Source organism: Pistacia vera, unplaced genomic scaffold (genome assembly GCF_008641045.1).
Source record: "Pistacia vera cultivar Batoury unplaced genomic scaffold, PisVer_v2 Contig469, whole genome shotgun sequence".
In the NCBI taxonomy this organism is placed as follows: domain Eukaryota; kingdom Viridiplantae; phylum Streptophyta; class Magnoliopsida; order Sapindales; family Anacardiaceae; genus Pistacia; species Pistacia vera.
Genome location: NW_022196300.1, coordinates 156,438 through 173,708, shown reverse-complemented (window position 1 = coordinate 173,708; position 17,271 = coordinate 156,438). Strand labels below are relative to the sequence as shown.

Below are 17,271 nucleotides of genomic sequence, written 5' to 3'. Positions count from 1 at the left end.
GCTCAAAGGTGGTTGGTGGGGATTGAGATTCCTACAGTATTGGTGATGTGGGTAGCGGCAGTTTGGTGACAGTAGAGGCTAATTTATCATCACACAAAGGTTGCCCTTGAGGTGGAACTACAGATAAGGTGGAGAATGGCATTAAAGAAGCAGGACCTGTTGGAATTATTATCTTAGGAGGAATCCAAGTGGAGATATTGTCAAGTGGTGGACGAGGAGATGGAGTGGAAAGAGTTAGAAAAGGAAAAATCGACTCAACAAACTTGACATGATGAGAGACAAACATTCTTGATGTAGAAGGATGATAGCATAAATAGGCACTTTGAGTGAGAAAGTACCCAAGAAAGATACAAGGTTTGGACTGAGAGTTAAGTTTGTGAGTGGAGTAAGGATGAAGCCAAGGGTTGCACAAACAACCAAAAATGCAAAGCTTTGAGTAGTTTGGTGTAGAACCAAAAATTGTTCTATAAGGAGATGAAAAGTGTAACGTGGGAGTGGGCATACGATTAATTAAGTAAACCGCAGTGGCAAAAGCATGAGACCAAAATTTTAAAGGAAGTGATGCATGGGAGAGTAGAGTGAGACCTGTTTCAACAAAGTGACGATGTCGTCTTTCAGAATAACCGTTGTGTTAAGGTGTGTGGGGCAAAGTAGTAAGATGAGAAATGCCATGAGTTGCAAAGAAATGAGCAAGAGCCATGTATTCACCACCATTATCAGAATAAATTGTTTGAATTTCATTTTTGAAGTATTTTTCCATAATGGCTTTAAAATGTATAAATATATCTTTGACTTCAGATTTTTGCTTAAGAGGATAAAACCAGATATATTTACTAAAGTGATAAACAAAGATGACATAATATTTAAAACCATCATGTGAAATAACAGTTGAGGTCCATACATCGGAGAAAATAATTTCAAGGGGTTGAGAAGAAATAAGCAAGGAGGTGGAAAAAGGTAATTTATATTTTATTACAGTGACAAGCATTACAAACAAAATCAAATGATAGAGAGGAAGATAAATCTAATTGATAATGAGAAACAATATGTTTTAAAATGGGAAATGCAGGATGACCTAATCTATGATGCCATTCAGATGAAGTAGCTTTATTACTGGAGAAAGCAAATAATGGAGAGGAGATTGGAGAGGAAGCCAACCATTCATACACACCATCCTTCGTTTGTCCCTTCAAAAGGATTGCCACTATACGAAGGTCCTTCACAAGAAAAGAAGAGAGTAAGAATTCCACAGAGACATTATTAGATGTGCAAAGTTTGAAATAGATATGAGATTCTTTTCATGCTAGGTACACATAGGACATTATCTAGATGAAATGTAGCAGAAGAAGTAGTAAGTGTTATAGAACCAGTGTGGGTAATAGGAAGACCCGAACCATCACCAATCATAATGTCATCGGAACCGATGTAGGGTGCATGAAGAGATAAATTGTTTAGATCGGCAGTGACATGATGAGAAGCCCCACTGTCAAGTAGCCACTGTGGAGTGTGAGAAGTGGTGTTTGCAGCGAAGTGAGCCCAAGGCTGCCATGGGGTTGGAGAGTTTGTTGGTGCATTTGGATTGGTGGAGGGCTGAGTTGGTATAAGGTGAAAGGAGGGATATTTCTTAGCCGTATGTCCCTGTATTTCACAAATTTGGCAATTGTAATACTTTCTCTCTAGCTAGTATACTCGGAAAATAACAGTAAAACTCACAAAATATATATAAGAAAATATACATGTAGATGAGTATAAAATAATGGGCCCATAACTAATTTTTCTTTAAATACAAATCTTTATAAAATATAATAAAGTCACAAAAAATCAACTCGACAGTGTTGCCCAACCCTTCCGCTGCGTGACGTTCCAAGCGACCACATCTCACCTATTACCTACAAAAATATTGAAAACAACGGGGTGAGCACTAATTGCTCAGTAAGTAAACCCGCTATGCTACCCTTCTTTCTCCGTTGCTTAAATTCTGAATTTCTTTCCTTACATCACACTTCTCTATTCTTCTCTATTCTTTTATGTTCTTTCTCTATTCTTTCTCTATTCTTTCTCTACTCTTTCTCTATTCTTTCTCTATTCTTGCTCTATTCTTTCTATATTCTTTCTCTGTTTCTAATTTCTCACTACTCAAGATAATGGACATGGTATTATGCATATATATGATGCAAATGCACAAATCCATAGAATGTGCATTTTCTTTTCTATTTTGTTTTTCTTATTCTGTTTTCTGTTTCTTTTTCTGTATTTCTTTCTTTCTTTCTATTCTAATCTTTCTTTCCTTCTATTCTTTTTTTCTTTCTATTCTTTTTTTCTTTCTATTCTTTCTTTCTTTTCTATTCTTTCTTTTCTTTTCTTTCTTTCTATTCTTTCTTTTCTTTCTTTCTTTCTATTCTTTCATTCTTTCTTTCTTTCTTGCCGATCAGACTCGGTTGAGGCATGGATTTGGAACCCTGGCCATGTGAGTGTATTCTCTAATTCTGGGTACAGTCCTCATCCACATGCACTTCTAACGGACTATACAATTCTTCTTTTTGAATTATGAGACTGCTCACTAAAGGCAGCGTGCATGTGGGGCTATGTCACTCACGGGTTCCCCATCACAACAACCTTCTCTTCTTTTATCTTTTTACACTTCTTTAAATAAAATTTCAGATTTGAACTTCTTTAATATTTCTCATTTCTTTCTATTTGTTCTTTAACTTTAATGTTCATTATTGCTCTTTAATGCTCTTATGAGTATGTATGCATGTATATGGGCTCATGCTTATTATTCTTTCTAAATTCACATGTTTGGATGCAATAATGCAATATGGAATGTGAATATGTCATTCTCTACCATCTACCAACTCATCTCAAGATATCAAATAATCATAATCATGTATGCACTTCTCTTTGACATTTCATCAAACAATTTATATGCACACGTAAACTCTAATTTGGCTACATTTCTACTCTCTTCTAAGCCACCAAAATTTGGAATAAAACACACCAAGATTAACGTCAAACCTGTCCAGGATTCACACTCCATAAATTCTACTCCAATTCTTCCATACTTCATCCAAACTCTCATCAAACATCAAGTACACAAACACTACTTCTCTACAATTCATCCAAACTCTCTTTCTCTTTGTTCTTTATTGTTCTCATATATGTGTATGTGCATGCAAATATGCTCATTCTTTGCTATTCTTTCTAAATGCAAATGTCAGAATGTCAGAATGCATTATGGCATATAAAGATATCATTATGGAACTAGTATTCTCTACCAACAACATTCCCATACTTGAAATCAATCATAGATTATTAGATAACTAATAAATTGATGGTACTTTTGAGGTAGTCATTCTACGAAGATCATATTCAAGAAGGCATATCTTGAGCTATACACATCAGATTGCTATGATCTTGGTCTCATTTTAAAGGGCTACAATTTTTATGTTTAGGTCTCAACCTAGTTCGATGGGTAAGATACTCAGAAATCACTCAGAAGGTCACGGATTTGACAGGGCAACCATGGTAACATGTTTTCTCTTAGGATTTTCATCAAACAATTCATATGCATAACCATACACTACTACCATGTTGGCCAGGATTTTCATCAAACAATTCATATGCATAACCATACGCTACACTTCGACAACTCTCTAATTCAACCAAATTGTGAGCCAAAAACTCACTAAATTAAATATCAAACCTGGCCGAATTTCTCACTTCTCTACACTTCAAAAATCTCAACACAAAATCTTCCACAACTTCACCAATCATCACATAACCATACACTACTTCTCATGTCTAGAATTTATACATCAATAAACATCAAAAACAGCCCATAATTCTCTCATACCATCACACAAACATGCAAAAAAAATCATTCAACAAAAGTGTTGCTCAAATTAAGGTTCAAATTAGGTTTACTTACCTTGAATTTGAGCAATTCCAACACTATACTCTCTCTTTGATAGAATTCCCTCCTTCTCAAACCCTAAGCATATACAACCATAAGAATTCAAAACTTTAAAATTTAATCTCACTTCTTGGTGCAAGAATCTTACCTTTGGATGCTTAGGATTGAAAATCTATCAAAAGTTAGCCAAAATCCTATGAATTTCCTTGGAAATTTAATGAAGAAATTTGAGAGAATTTGGGTTGAGAATGGCTTGAATGGAGGGTAGAGTGGCTAGGGTTTCTCTTCTTCAACTCTTAATATCATAAAATAATATATATTAGATTCCCATTTTATCCTTGCACTTTCTATGAAATTCCATCTATGTCCCTTATTCAATTACCATAATGCCCTCATTTTTATTGCATTCTCCATGAAATTCCATCTCTTTTCATTCCCCACATTTTCAACTAATTATGAGTGAAAATACTATTTTACCCCTAATGAAATTTTAAGGCATTTTCTTCACATTTGTTCAAGATAACTCTAACAAAATTCAACTAAGGGTATAAGGGCATAAGTAAAGCTACGTACCTCGATGTGGGCGTTACAACAATAGCCAAGATAAGGGCGTAAAGGAGGTTGATCACTTCATGAGGAGTTTGGCTCGGCGTAGGAGACGCAAGGGAGCGGTCGTTGTTTGAAGGCGATGGGCGCCAGCCCGTACTACTTTCCAGGATTCTGTGGTGGACGCAATTGAAGTTTTTGGTGCCTGAGTTGGTTGGAGGACACCAACCCATGTTGTTGCGACTTGCAGGATTTGCTAAGGCTGGGAAGTGCAATGGTTCTGACTTTGTTTCTTAGAGAGACACTTCAAAATTTAAGAGTTTTTCATGTAGTTCATCAAAGGTGATCGAGGTGTCTTGAGCTTGAACAGCACGCACAAGTTCTTTGTAATCATCACCAAGGCCATCAACGATCTTCTCTGTGAGATCATCCTCATCAAGTGGTGCTCCAAGAATTGCAAGCTTATCAGCCCGTGATTTCACAATTTGAAGAAAGTCAATGATACTTTGTGAACCTTTAGAGAGTTTCTTGAGATGGATCTTTACCTGTTTGATGCGTCCTCGTGATGGTTTTGCATAGGTGTTAGTAAGGATTATCCAGGCTTCTTTGGAGGTTTTGGCGCGACCAATAAACGAGATAATAGTGGGAGAAAGAGATCCAACAAGAGCATTGAGAATCAATTGACCTTGTCAAATCCATATTGTATGAGCTAGGTTCGGTACATGATAATCCATGGATTATACCGTTTTTATTAGACTTTTTAGTCGGATTTAAGGTACTTTCTAGTTCATTTTGACTTGAATTGTTGCTTAATTCTTTACATTTCATGTTTTAAGTTAAAATATACATTTTGAGCAAATAAGGACAAAATTGGAAATTCTGGACTCAGAAGTTGGCGGATCTCAGAAGTTGGGAGAGTTCTGAAGCAGGATAAAGCACTATGAGGCTTGTTCCCAAAGGAGAGCACCAAGGATCGAAGAATCAAGCAAAGATGTGAGCAGAGTGGAAATTCTGTAATTTTAGAACTTTTCGAGAAGCTTAGCCGCGGCGAATATTTGTTCTTCACCGCGGCGAAGTGCACCAGTCACACACCATATATGTTTCCTTCTTCGCCACGGCGACATCTACAATTTTCAGTTTTGTAAAATGCACAGTTTTACTTTTGCGTGTTTTTCTGAGGAATTTGGGCGAGGTATAAAAGAAACACTTGGCCTTTTTGGCAAGGGGTCTTCGAATAGGGTTAGAGCAGCTTTTACATTTTTCTTAGTTTCAGTTTTGAGGAATTTGGAGATTGAGAAAGGTAAATATTTGAATTCGAACTAGGGGATTCATCAATTGGGGAGATTTCTTATCTTTTCTATTTTTTTCATTATGTTGAACTTTAATAAATTCGTTTATTTCATTTGTGTTGTTGATTTAGCTATGAACTAACCCATTTTGGGTTAGGGTTTTGATTATAGTTCGGATTTTAATGGGTTAAGTTATTGATTATTTTCTTTTCACATGATTTTGCTTTGATTGTGTGTTTATTCTGCATTTACTGGTTTTATATGATGAACATGATGAGATTGAGAAATGAATCATGTTAGGCTTCTTGGGTAATCACCATTGTAGTATTGGATGCTAGAGATAGATTCAAGAATCAATGATATCATTAAAGGACTCTTGTGCTTAATGAGCTTAGAATTATTAACTTTCAAATTGTTGGGTGCAGAAGGTTAATAAGGAAGAGTAGGACAACATAGCCTGAGAAGATATGTTTGACATGTTAGAGAGTTCGATTTACAATCAATGCATGTGACTATGATTTTACTTTAATTCTTAAGGTTTAACCCATAAAGTTTGAATGAAGTCAAAACCCTACCCATTTGTTTGAATTGATTTTATCCCGTTTAAATCTTGCTTTCCTAGTTAATTTTTAATTTAGTAAATTTTGTTTTAATTATAGTTTTAATTGTTCCCTCAAATCCAAAAAGAATTCGATAGCTTCAACCTGAGAACGTTAGGAAACTTAGTGCTTAGCGACCAATCCTCGTGGGAACGATACTCACTCATCATTATATTACTTGTGCGATTAGTATACTTGCTACATATTGCATGTTGTAGTAAACACGCATCAAGTTTTTGGCGCCATTGCCAGGGATTGAGTTTTCAGTTAACATTGAGTTTTTCTATAGTTAGCTAGATTGAAGTTTTAATTTTTGTTTTAAATTTTTAGTTGGTTTGTGATCTCACTTTCCTTTGTTGATTTTTTGCAGTTTATGAGAAGAGCGAGACATCAGCCAGTGGTTCCTATTGATCTTGAGATTGAGAGAACCACTAGATGACTTAACAGAGACAGAAGAGAAAGAGAAAGAGAGAATTTTGTGGTTGAAACAGAAGAGATAGTTGTTGAAATGGCAGAACCAGAAAACAGGACACTAAGGGAATTCTCAGTTCCCATGGTTAATGGCAGTGGGTCGAGTATTACTAGGCCTACGGTGCAAGCCAACAACTTTGAGATTAAGCCGGCAATCATTTAGATGATCCAACAGTCGATAAGGTTTAATGGAGATTTGAAGGAAGATCTAAATCAGCCTATTGCAAATTTCTTGGAAATTTGTGACACCTCAAGTCAAACAAAGTATCGGATGACGCCATTAGACTGAGGTTATTCCCATTCTCATTAGGGGATAAAGCAAAGGGGTGGTTAATGGCACTACCACCAGGAACTATCACAGCTTAGAATGATCTAGCACAGAAATTCCTTACCAAGTTCTTCCCTCCAGCTAAATCGGCAAAACTCAGAAATGATATCACATCATTTCTACAAGATGAGTCCGAGTCATTGTATGAGCCTTGGGAGAGGTACAAGGAGTTAATGAGGAAATGTCCACACCATGGGTTGCCAGTTTGGCTTCAAGTCCAAACATTCTACAATGGACTGATGGGTAATGTGCAAACCATGGTTGATGCAGCTTCAAGAGGAGCCTTGCAGAATAAGACACCAGAGGAGGCTTATGAGTTGCTTGAGGTTTTGGCAAGCAACAACTATCAAAGACCAAATGAGAGAGCAACACCAAGTAAATCTTTGAGTCTTCATGAAGTTGATGCCTTCACAGCCATCTTAGCCCAACTCATGGTACTTCAGAAATAGTTAGGAAGTATGCAGGTAAACTTTGTACAAGTACCTCAACTAACTTGTGATTTTTGTGTAGGAAACCATGTGAGCAGCGCATGTCAAGTGGGGAACACATTTGCTTCGTCATCTTTATCAATGGAGCAAGTGAACTACTTGGCAGGAAATCAGAGGCAACCAAACAACCCGTACTCCAACACATACAACCCGGGATGGAGAAATCATCCAAATCTGGCTTGGGGAAATCAGAACCAGCAAAATAATCAATGGAACCAGAGGACAGTTCCAAACAACCAACAAGGGGTGAATAATCTACCGGGAGATCCAAGAGTGACAATGTTGGAGGACATGTTTGAAAAATTCATTAGTAGACCACGGGTTTTATGAATGAGACGAGGACAAATTTTAGAAATCAAGGGGCGTCCATTCGGAATCTTGAGGTACAGATGGGCCAATTGGCCGAGAAGCTAAATGATAGACCACAGGGGTCTCTACCAAGCAATACAGTCACTAACCCACGTGAGCAAGCAAATGCCATTATTTTGAGGAGTGGGACAGTTTTGGAAGAGGTTGAACTAGCTGGAAAGAAAGAAACTGAAAAGGAAGAATCTGAAGAGGAAGTTGATGAAGAGATTGTAGTGGATGAGAAACCAAGCGATTTGGAGGAAGAGAACAAGAAGAAGGATGAAAGGCAACAGAAGAAGGAGAAATTGCCATTCCCCGAGATACCACCAGAATTGGCACATCACACTCCACCCGTGCCTTTTCCTCAAAGACTGAAGAAGAAAAATCAGGATAAGCAGTTTTTAAAGTTTATTGAAATTTTTAAAAAATTGCATATTAACATTCCTTTTGCAGATGCATTGCAATAGATGGCAAGCTACGCGAAGTTCCTAAAGGAAATCCTCTCGAACAAAAGGAAGTTAGAAGATAAGGAAACGGTAATGCTTACGGAGGAGTGCAGTGCCATTCTCCAGAAGAAGTTACCCCCGAAGCTCAAAGATCCAGGGAGTTTTACTATTCCTTGTATCATAGGAGATATTATGTTTGATCGAGTTTTATGTGATTTAGGTGCTAGTATTAATTTAATGCCCTTTTTTGTTTTCAGGAGATTGGGAATTGGTGAAGTGAAGCCAACGACCATGTCGTTGCAACTAGCGGATAGGTCCATAAAACACCCGAGGGAGATAGTGGAGGATGTGTTAGTGAAAGTGGACAAGATAATTTTTCCAGCTGATTTTGTGGTTCTGGATATGGAAGAGGATAAGGAAATTCCTCTCATTTTGGGCTGACCATTCTTGGCCACGGGAAGAGCACTAATAGATGTGCAGGAAGGAAAGTTACTGTTGAGAGTTCAAGATGAAACAGTAACTTTCAATGTCTTTGAGGCGATGAAGTTCCCATCCGAAACGGATTCGTGTTTTAGTGTCGATGTGGTGGACAAATTGGTAGTGGAATCCATTGAAGAAAACACCCCACAATTACCTCTAGAAGCATGTATAGCCAAATCCAAAACAGTAGAGGTAGATGATTCAGCGAGTAATGAATGTGCTAGGTTGTTAGAAGCACTTCAACCGATTGATGAGAGTTAGGATTTAGAATTTGAGGAGTTTGATTTCGAAAAAGAGAAGGAAAAGGAAAAAAATGAAGAACATCCAAAGCTTGAGTTAAAACCTTTACCTTCCCACCTCAAATATGTATATCTTGGGGACTCAGAAACCTTCCCATTGATCATTAGTTCAGGATTGAGTAAATTGGAGGAAGAGCGGTTGATTAGGGTGTTGAGGGAACATAGACTAGCAATTGGATGGATGATTTCAGACATTAGAGGCATCTTGCCATCATTTTGCATGCATAAGATACTCATGGAGGATGATATTAAGCCTAGGGTGCAACCACAACGAAGATTGAATCCTTCAATGAAGGAAGTGGTGAGCAAGGAGGTGGTGAAACTCTTAGACTCGGGGATTATCTACCCTATTTCCGACAGTCCATGGGTGAGCCCAGTACAAGTGGTCCCGAAGAAGGGAGGTATCATGGTAGTAAGGAATGAGAGTAATGAATTGATACCAACTAGGACGGTGACAGGCTAGAGAGTATGCATTGATTACCGCAAATTGAATGAGGTGACAAGGAAAGATCATTTTCCACTACCTTTCATTGATCAGATGTTGGAGAGGTTGGCAGGACATGCCTATTACTATTTCCTGGATGGGTATTTAGGATACAACCAAATTGCCATCACTCCTGAGGATCGAGAGAAAACGACCTTTACCTGTCCCTATGGCACCTTTGCTTACCGAAGGATGCCTTTTGGGTTATGTCATGCACCAGCAACATTCTAGAGATGCATGATGTCGATCTTTGGAGACATGGTGGAATGGTTCATAGAAGTCTTCATGGATGACTTCTCAGTTTTTGGTTCATCTTTTGATAGTTGTCTAACTAATATTTCTCTTGTTTTGCAGTGATGTAAGGAGATGAACCTGGTGCTCAATTGGGAGAAGTGTCATTTCATGGTCCAGGAGGGAATAGTGCTCGGTCATAGGATTTCAAAGGACGGAATAGAAGTTGATCGAGCAAAGATTGAAGTGATAGAGAAGCTGCCACCACCATCAAATGTCAAAGCGGCCCGAAGTTTCTTAGGGCATGCGGGGTTTTACAGACGCTTCATCAAGGATTTTTCTAAGATTTCTAAACCCTTGTGCAATTTGTTGAATAAAGATGTTGTTTTTGACTTTAATGATGAATGCATGCATGCTTTTCTAACTCTGAAAAAATTATTAGTTTCTGCACCTATTATTGCAGTTCCTGATTGGGGACTGCCATTTGAATTAATGTGTGATACTAGTGATTTTGCTTTAGGGGTAGTTTTAGGACAACGGAAGATCAAAATGTTGCATGTAATTCAATATGCTGGCAAAACACTCACTGATGCACAATTGAATTACACCACCACTGAAAAAGAATTGTTGCCTGTAGTTTTTGCTTTTGACAAGTTTCGTTCGTATTTGTTAGGTGCAAAGGTGATCGTCTACACAGACCATTCAACACTAAGGCACCTATTGGCAAAGCAAGAAGTGAAACCTCGGCTAATAAGATGGATCCTATTGCTTCAGGAATTTGAGTTGGAAATTCGTGATAAGAAGGGGTCATAAAATGTGGTGGCAGATCACTTATCGAGAATTAAGAGACCACTTCAAGGAAATGTGGAGGAAATCCCCATTAGAGAAACTTTTCCGGATGAGAAGTTGATGAGAGTGGATGAAGCACCATGGTATGCAGATTTTGCAAATTATTTGTCATCAAGGGTGCTCCCAAGTGGTATGACGTTCCAACAAAAGAGAAAATTTTTCGAAGATTTGAAATACTAATTTCGGGAAGAACCATTTCTATACAGACACTATGCGGACCAAGTGATACGGAGATGTGTCCCGGAGGAGGAGATGAAAAGCATTTTACGACATTGTCACGAGAGGGAAGTAGGTGGCCATTTTGGAGGAACTAGGATAGCAGCCAAGGTTTTACAATCGAGGTTTTATTAGCCAACCCTCTTTAAGGATTCTTTCTGGATGATTCAGAGTGTGACCAGTGTCAACGGTGGTAATATTTAAAAAAGAGATGAGATGCCGTTGAATAACATCCTGGTGGTTGAGCTTTTTGATGTGTGGGGGATTGATTTTATGGGTCCCTTACCAAACTCTTTTGGGAATACATATATCTTAGTAGCGGTGGATTACATGTCGAAGTGGGTGGAAGCAGTTGCATTGCCGACTAATGATGCTAGGGTTGTGATTACGTTTGTGAGAAAGCATATTTTCTCAAGGTTTGGTGTACCACGGGCAATTATTAGTGATGGAGGTTCCCACTTTTGCAATAGGCAATTGGATGCACTGTTGGGTAAGTATGGAGTGACACATAGAGTTGCAACGCCTTACCATCCACAAACGAGCGGGCAAATGGAACTGTCTAATAGAGAGCTTAAAGGCATTTTAGAAAAGACAGTTAATGCGTCTAGGAATGATTGGTCACGGAAATTGGATGATGCATTGTGGGCCTACCAAACTGCATTCAAGAATCCGATTGGTATGTCCCCATTTAGAATGGTTTATGGGAAAGCATGTCACTTACCGGTGGAACTCGAGCATAAAGCATACTGGGCAGTCAAGCAGCTAAATATGGATTTAAGAGTTGCTGGGGAGGAAAGGATGTTAACTTTGAATGAACTCGACGAGTTCCGTCTCGAAGCATATGAAAATGCTCGAATTTGCAAGGAGAAGACAAAAAGGTGGCATGACAAGCATATCAGGAAGAAGGATTTTGAAGTGGGGCAAAAAGTGCTGTTGTTCAACTCTAGACTTAGGCTATTCCCCGGAAAACTTAAGTCTAGATGGTCTGGACCATTCACTATTACAAGGATTCACTCATCCGGAGTAGTGGAAGTTACACATGAAGAAAATGGCACTTTTACAGTCAATGGATAGAGATTGAAGCCATACATTGATGGGGTGATGAGTTGCAAATCCATCCCAATACGGCTTGACATTCCAACTTGAAAAATTGAGAGAGTCGAACTTACCGACTATAAACAAGCGCTTCTTGGGAGGCAACCCAATTGTTCTTTTTTTTTATTATTATTATTTGTTTTTCATTTTGTTGTGTGTGAATTTGTTTGAATTCTTTGTGAGTTTGAATGATTTTTGATTGGTATGTTTTTGGGTGTTTCAGGTAAAGTTTTCAACAAAGAAAAGGACAGAAAATGCTCCAGACTTCGCCGCGGCGAAGCATTTTGTAGGACAATGAATTTTGAAGTCCCAGACTTCGCCGGGGTGAAGAAGTTTTCTTCGCCGCGGCAAAGAAACCGAAAAGAAAATGTCAGCTCCAGGAAGTTTTCGCCCCGACGAATAGGGCTGTGCAAAACCGGGTACCCACTCCGATTTTGGCCAAAAACTGGGTACCCGAAAATTCGGGTACCTCCAAAAANAACGGACAAAGATTGAAGCCATACATTGATGGGGTGATGAGTTGCAAATTCATCGCAATACGGCTTGACATTCCGACGTGAAAAATTGAGAGAGTCGAGCTTACCGACTATAAACAAGCGCTTCTTGGGAGGCAACCCAAGTGTTTTAAATTTTTGTTCTTCTATTTTTATTTCAGTGTGTTGAATGTTTTTTATTCTTTTTAATTTGTGTGTTTTTGGGTATTTTAGGTGAAGTTTTTAGCCAATGCACGGAAGGAAAATACTCCAGACTTTGCCGGGGCGAAGAATTATTCTTCACCGCGGCGAAGCACATTGAGTAAAAATAAATTTTGAAAAGTCCCAGACTTCGCAGTGGTGAAGATTTTTCTTCGCCGGGGTGAAGCCACCTGAAAATTTGTGATACCTACTGTATTTTATTGCCCCTGTGAAGAATTTGTCTTCGCCGCGGTGAAGAAGGTTGGACGAAATTTTTCTAAGGAAATTTTGCCGCGGCAAAGATTTTTTCTCGCCGCGGCGATTAGCCACTTTATTTTTTCGCCCCGGCAAAGTATTTTGCTTCACCGCAGTGAAACCTGGGTTTCAATTTTATGTTCATGAACGAAGAACTTCATCGCGGCGAAGTTTGTTCTTCGCCGTGGTGAAACCTGGGCTTCCAATTAGGGTTCATAAACGAGGAACTTCGCCGCGGCGAAGACTGTTTTCTATATGAACTCGCTTTGGCTTTTCATTTTTCACGCGTTTTTTCAAATATTTTTGAGAGAAAAATTTTCCAATCTCAATCTTTTGCCTCCCAAGTGCTTTCCTAACCAAAGTTTTCACTCCTTAACCCTCCTAAACACTAAAACAACTCATTTCCACAACAAATTTTACGAAAATTTCACGAAAATTTCAAGTTCAAGAAATTTGGGGCTTTCCAATCTGGGCTGATTTTGAGTAAATTGGTGGTGACTAATCCTTCATATTGGTAAGATCTCAAGTTCCCTAAACTCATTTTCGCAAAATTTCAAGTTTTAAGTTATAGATCTGAGAAATTTATTTTTGGTTGAGTTGCGATTATTGTGAGTTGGATTTTGTTGAAGAAGGGTTTATTGTGCATGTTGTGATTTTGAGGAGTGTGGGTGTTGAGTTTTGGAGTGTGTTGTTGAATTCGGAGAAACTGAAGTTTGGGGGTTTGATTGTAGATTTTTGGAAGTGTTGTTCATTTTCTTTTTCAGGTTTGAATTGGTTGTTGTGGAGAACCTAGGCTTGAATTTTTGGGTTACGCTATGAATTGATTTGTAGAAAATGGCACCCAAGGTTAAGGTTCCATATAAAGGAAAAGGGAAAGGAAAGAAAGTGGACAGCCACTTTGTGAATGAAGAGGCCCATAAACAATATCAAGGGGCTATCCAAAGAAGAGATAAGGGCTTTATTCCTGAGCGCGGATTGACCGTGACTTAGGCATTGGATTGGAGTCGAGGGAGACGATGGGAACTGTTCATGAATGCTCTTGCACAACCGACTGTAGAGCCGCTAGTAAGGGAGTTTTATGCCAATCTCCCAAATTGTGATGAGGGTTTTGCATTTGTGAGAGGGGTTGATGTGCCGTTTACAGCAGATGAGATCAATAAGTTTTACAACCTGCCTGGATTTGATCAGGATGAGTACGAAAGGTTTAGGGGGACATAGTTTGAGGACAGTATCATTCCTCCGATCATTGCAAAACCAGATGCAACTTGGTCAGTGTCGAAGAAACAAAAGAAGACCATTAAGGGAACTTCTTTGACACCAATTGCTCAAGTGTGGCAATATTTTGTTAGTACGAAGTTGATGCCAAAAACACACTATAGCACAGTAACTTACGAAAAAGCATTACTGCTTTATTCCATTACCACAGGAAAGAGTATCGATGTGGGAAGAATTATCTTTAACAACATTCAACATGCCGCCAAACCAGGGCAATCAAGTTATTCTTTCCCACATCTCTTCATAGCCTTGTGCATTAAAGCTGGAGCCAAGGTAGAAGATGATGAGCAACGTATTCATGCTGCCCCTATCCTCGATTCAGATTGTTTTCAGAAGCATCTTGAACGTCCAGAACCTGAGCAACCAAGGGTAGGAACAAAATGGCAGAGAACCACACAAGGCCCTGTCACATCCTCCAACTCCATAGCTACACAGAAAGAGATGATGCAGCAGATGATGGGTATGATGAAACGGATGGCAAATCGTCAGGATTGGTTGGTTGAGTAGACCCACATGATGTATGAGATGCAGAAGAGTAGCTTTAACAAGTTCAACGTTGACACTTCAGGATTCCAATGGGCCGACTGGGATTCAGATGAGTGGATGGGCTCTGAATCAGAAGAGGAAGAAGAGGAAGACGAGGGCGGCAAAGAATGAGCACCGGAACACCAGTGTTGTTGTCTTTATTTTCATTTGTTTTAGTTGATTTTGTTTTTCATTTCAAACATTAAACTCAGTTTATATTTTTGTTTTGGATTGTTGTATTGTTTTCGTTGTTTCATTTTTCTTGTAATTTGTAGTTTTCAGAGTATACAAAAATTCTAACTCTACCACAAATCCAGCAAATATTTACCTTGGAGAATTTGAGAGTGAGAGAGATGAGTATTGAGTGCGGCTGTGCGAGTATTGAGTATTGTGTGCGGCTGTGTGCAGGTCCTGCAGGACTTGAGTATTGGAAGATAAAACAAATACAATAAATGGCAGCTAGAACATAAGACCCAAAAAAGAGATTTCTTACTTATTAGTTGCAGGTCGGCTTGGTGGTGGCTACTGGTGGTAGTCGGTGATAGATCCTGACAAGAAATGTAGCTAGATGATTATTGAATGAATGGAATTAAAAGCGAAAAAATATTAAAGAAATGAAAAATAAAGAGAAAAAAATGTAGAATTTTACCTGGTTAGAAACTTGTAGGTCGACAACAGCTTCAAGTAGGAGACTCTGCTAGTGGCAGCGACAGTCGGTGACCAGATTAGTGAAAGAAACGGCTATATGGTAGTCTGGTGGGAAGCAAAACTGCGTTCTTCTGCATATTGGGAAATTTGGGTTTTATGTTTTTTTAAACTGTGTCCTACAGGACTTGAGTATTGGAAGAGAGTGAAGAGACGAACTGACGAAGAGTGGAAGATTGAGATAGTGAGACTGGAAGTTTACGCAGTGGAGACTGGAGAGTGACGGCCTGATGGGTTTTAGTTTTAGGGCATCTGAAATTTTCAGATTTGGGGATTTTTTTTGGGTTTTAGACTTTAGTCTGACGTCTCTTTTTTTTTTTAAATAAAAACCGAGTACCGGGTACCCGGTTTTCTAAAATTAAATAACCGATACCCGAACTGAAAATTCTGGTATCTTATAAAAACTACCCGAAACCGACCCAAATTTTCGGGTACCCGAAAATTCGGGTTCGGTTCGGTTCGGTTCGGTTACCGGTTTTTTTTACACAGCCCTATCGGCGAAGAAGGTGGGACTAAATTTGACTAAGGCATTTCGCCGCGGCGAAGATTGTGCTTCGCCGAGGCGAAGTAAGCTGAATAAAAATGTGTAGCCTCTGGAGGTTTTCGCCGCGGCGAAACCTCAGTTTTTTTTAGGGTTTTTGAAAGATGAACTTCGCCGCGGCAAAGGTGGTTTTCTATAAATACTCACTTTTCTTTTTCATTCTTCACGCGACTCTTCATATCTACTTGAGAGAAAAATTTTCAAACTTTAATCCTTTGCCTTCCCAGTGTTTTCCCAACCAAATTTCTTGCTCTTTAACCCTTCTTAACACCAAAACAACTCATTTCAACAACAATTTTCGCGAAAATTTCATGAAAATTTTTGGATCAAGAATTTGGGGCTTTTCAATTTGGGTTGTTTCTGGTTCAATTGGGGGCGAATACTCCTTCATTTTGGTAAGTTCTCAAGTACCCAAAGCTTTTTATCGCACAATTTCAAGTTTTAAATTGTAGATCTGAAAAAATTTGTTGTGGTTGAGTTGTGGAATTTGGGTGATTTTGAGTTTTGATTTTGTTAGAGGAAGGATTGTTTGGATGTTGTGTGACTTTGAGGAGTGTGGGTTTTGAGTTTTGAAAGTGTTTTGGTTGAATTTAAAAATTCAAAGTTTGGGGGTTGAAGTGCGAATTTTTGGAAGTGTTGTTATTTTTGCAGGATTGAATTGATTGTGTAGAACACATAGGTTTGAATCGTTGGTTGAGTTGAGGTTTGAATCGTTGGTTGAGTTGAACTTAAATTTTGGAGAAAATGCCGGTCAAAGCCAAGCATCAATATAAGGGCAAGGGAAAAGGAAAAAAAGTGGATGACCGCTTCGTGAGTGAGGAGGCCCAGAAGAGATATGAAGGGGCTATCAAAAGAAAGGATAAGGGTTTTGTTCCTGAGCGTGGGTTAACCACAAGTCAGGCCCTGGACTGGAGTCGAGGGAGAAAGTGGGAAGTGTTTATGAGTGCTCATGCACAACTGGCTGTAGAGCCGCTAGTGAGGGAGTTTTATGCCAATCTCCTGGATTTTGCAGAGGGTACGGTATTTGTGAGAGGGGTTGATGTGCCGTTTTTGGAAAAGGCGATCAATGAGTTTTTTAAACTGCCTATGATTTTCCAGGATGAGTACGCAAGGTTTAGGATGTCAAGTTATGAGGATGATATCATTCTCCCGGTCATTGCAAAACTGGGGGCAACTTAGGCAGTGTCGAAGAAACAAAAGAAAACCCTCAAGGG

At 38.9% G+C, this 17,271-nt stretch overlaps 1 non-coding gene and 1 pseudogene across 1 annotated transcript; one reads left to right on the top strand and one right to left on the bottom strand.

The window, feature by feature from the left end:
• LOC116145876 overlaps window positions 1–17,271 on the top strand; it is a 120,050-nt pseudogene that overhangs the window by 22,819 nt on the left and 79,960 nt on the right.
• Window positions 7,239–7,345, bottom strand: LOC116145902. Its single transcript, XR_004130443.1, has one exon. It is a non-coding gene; the product is annotated as a small nucleolar RNA R71 (small nucleolar RNA).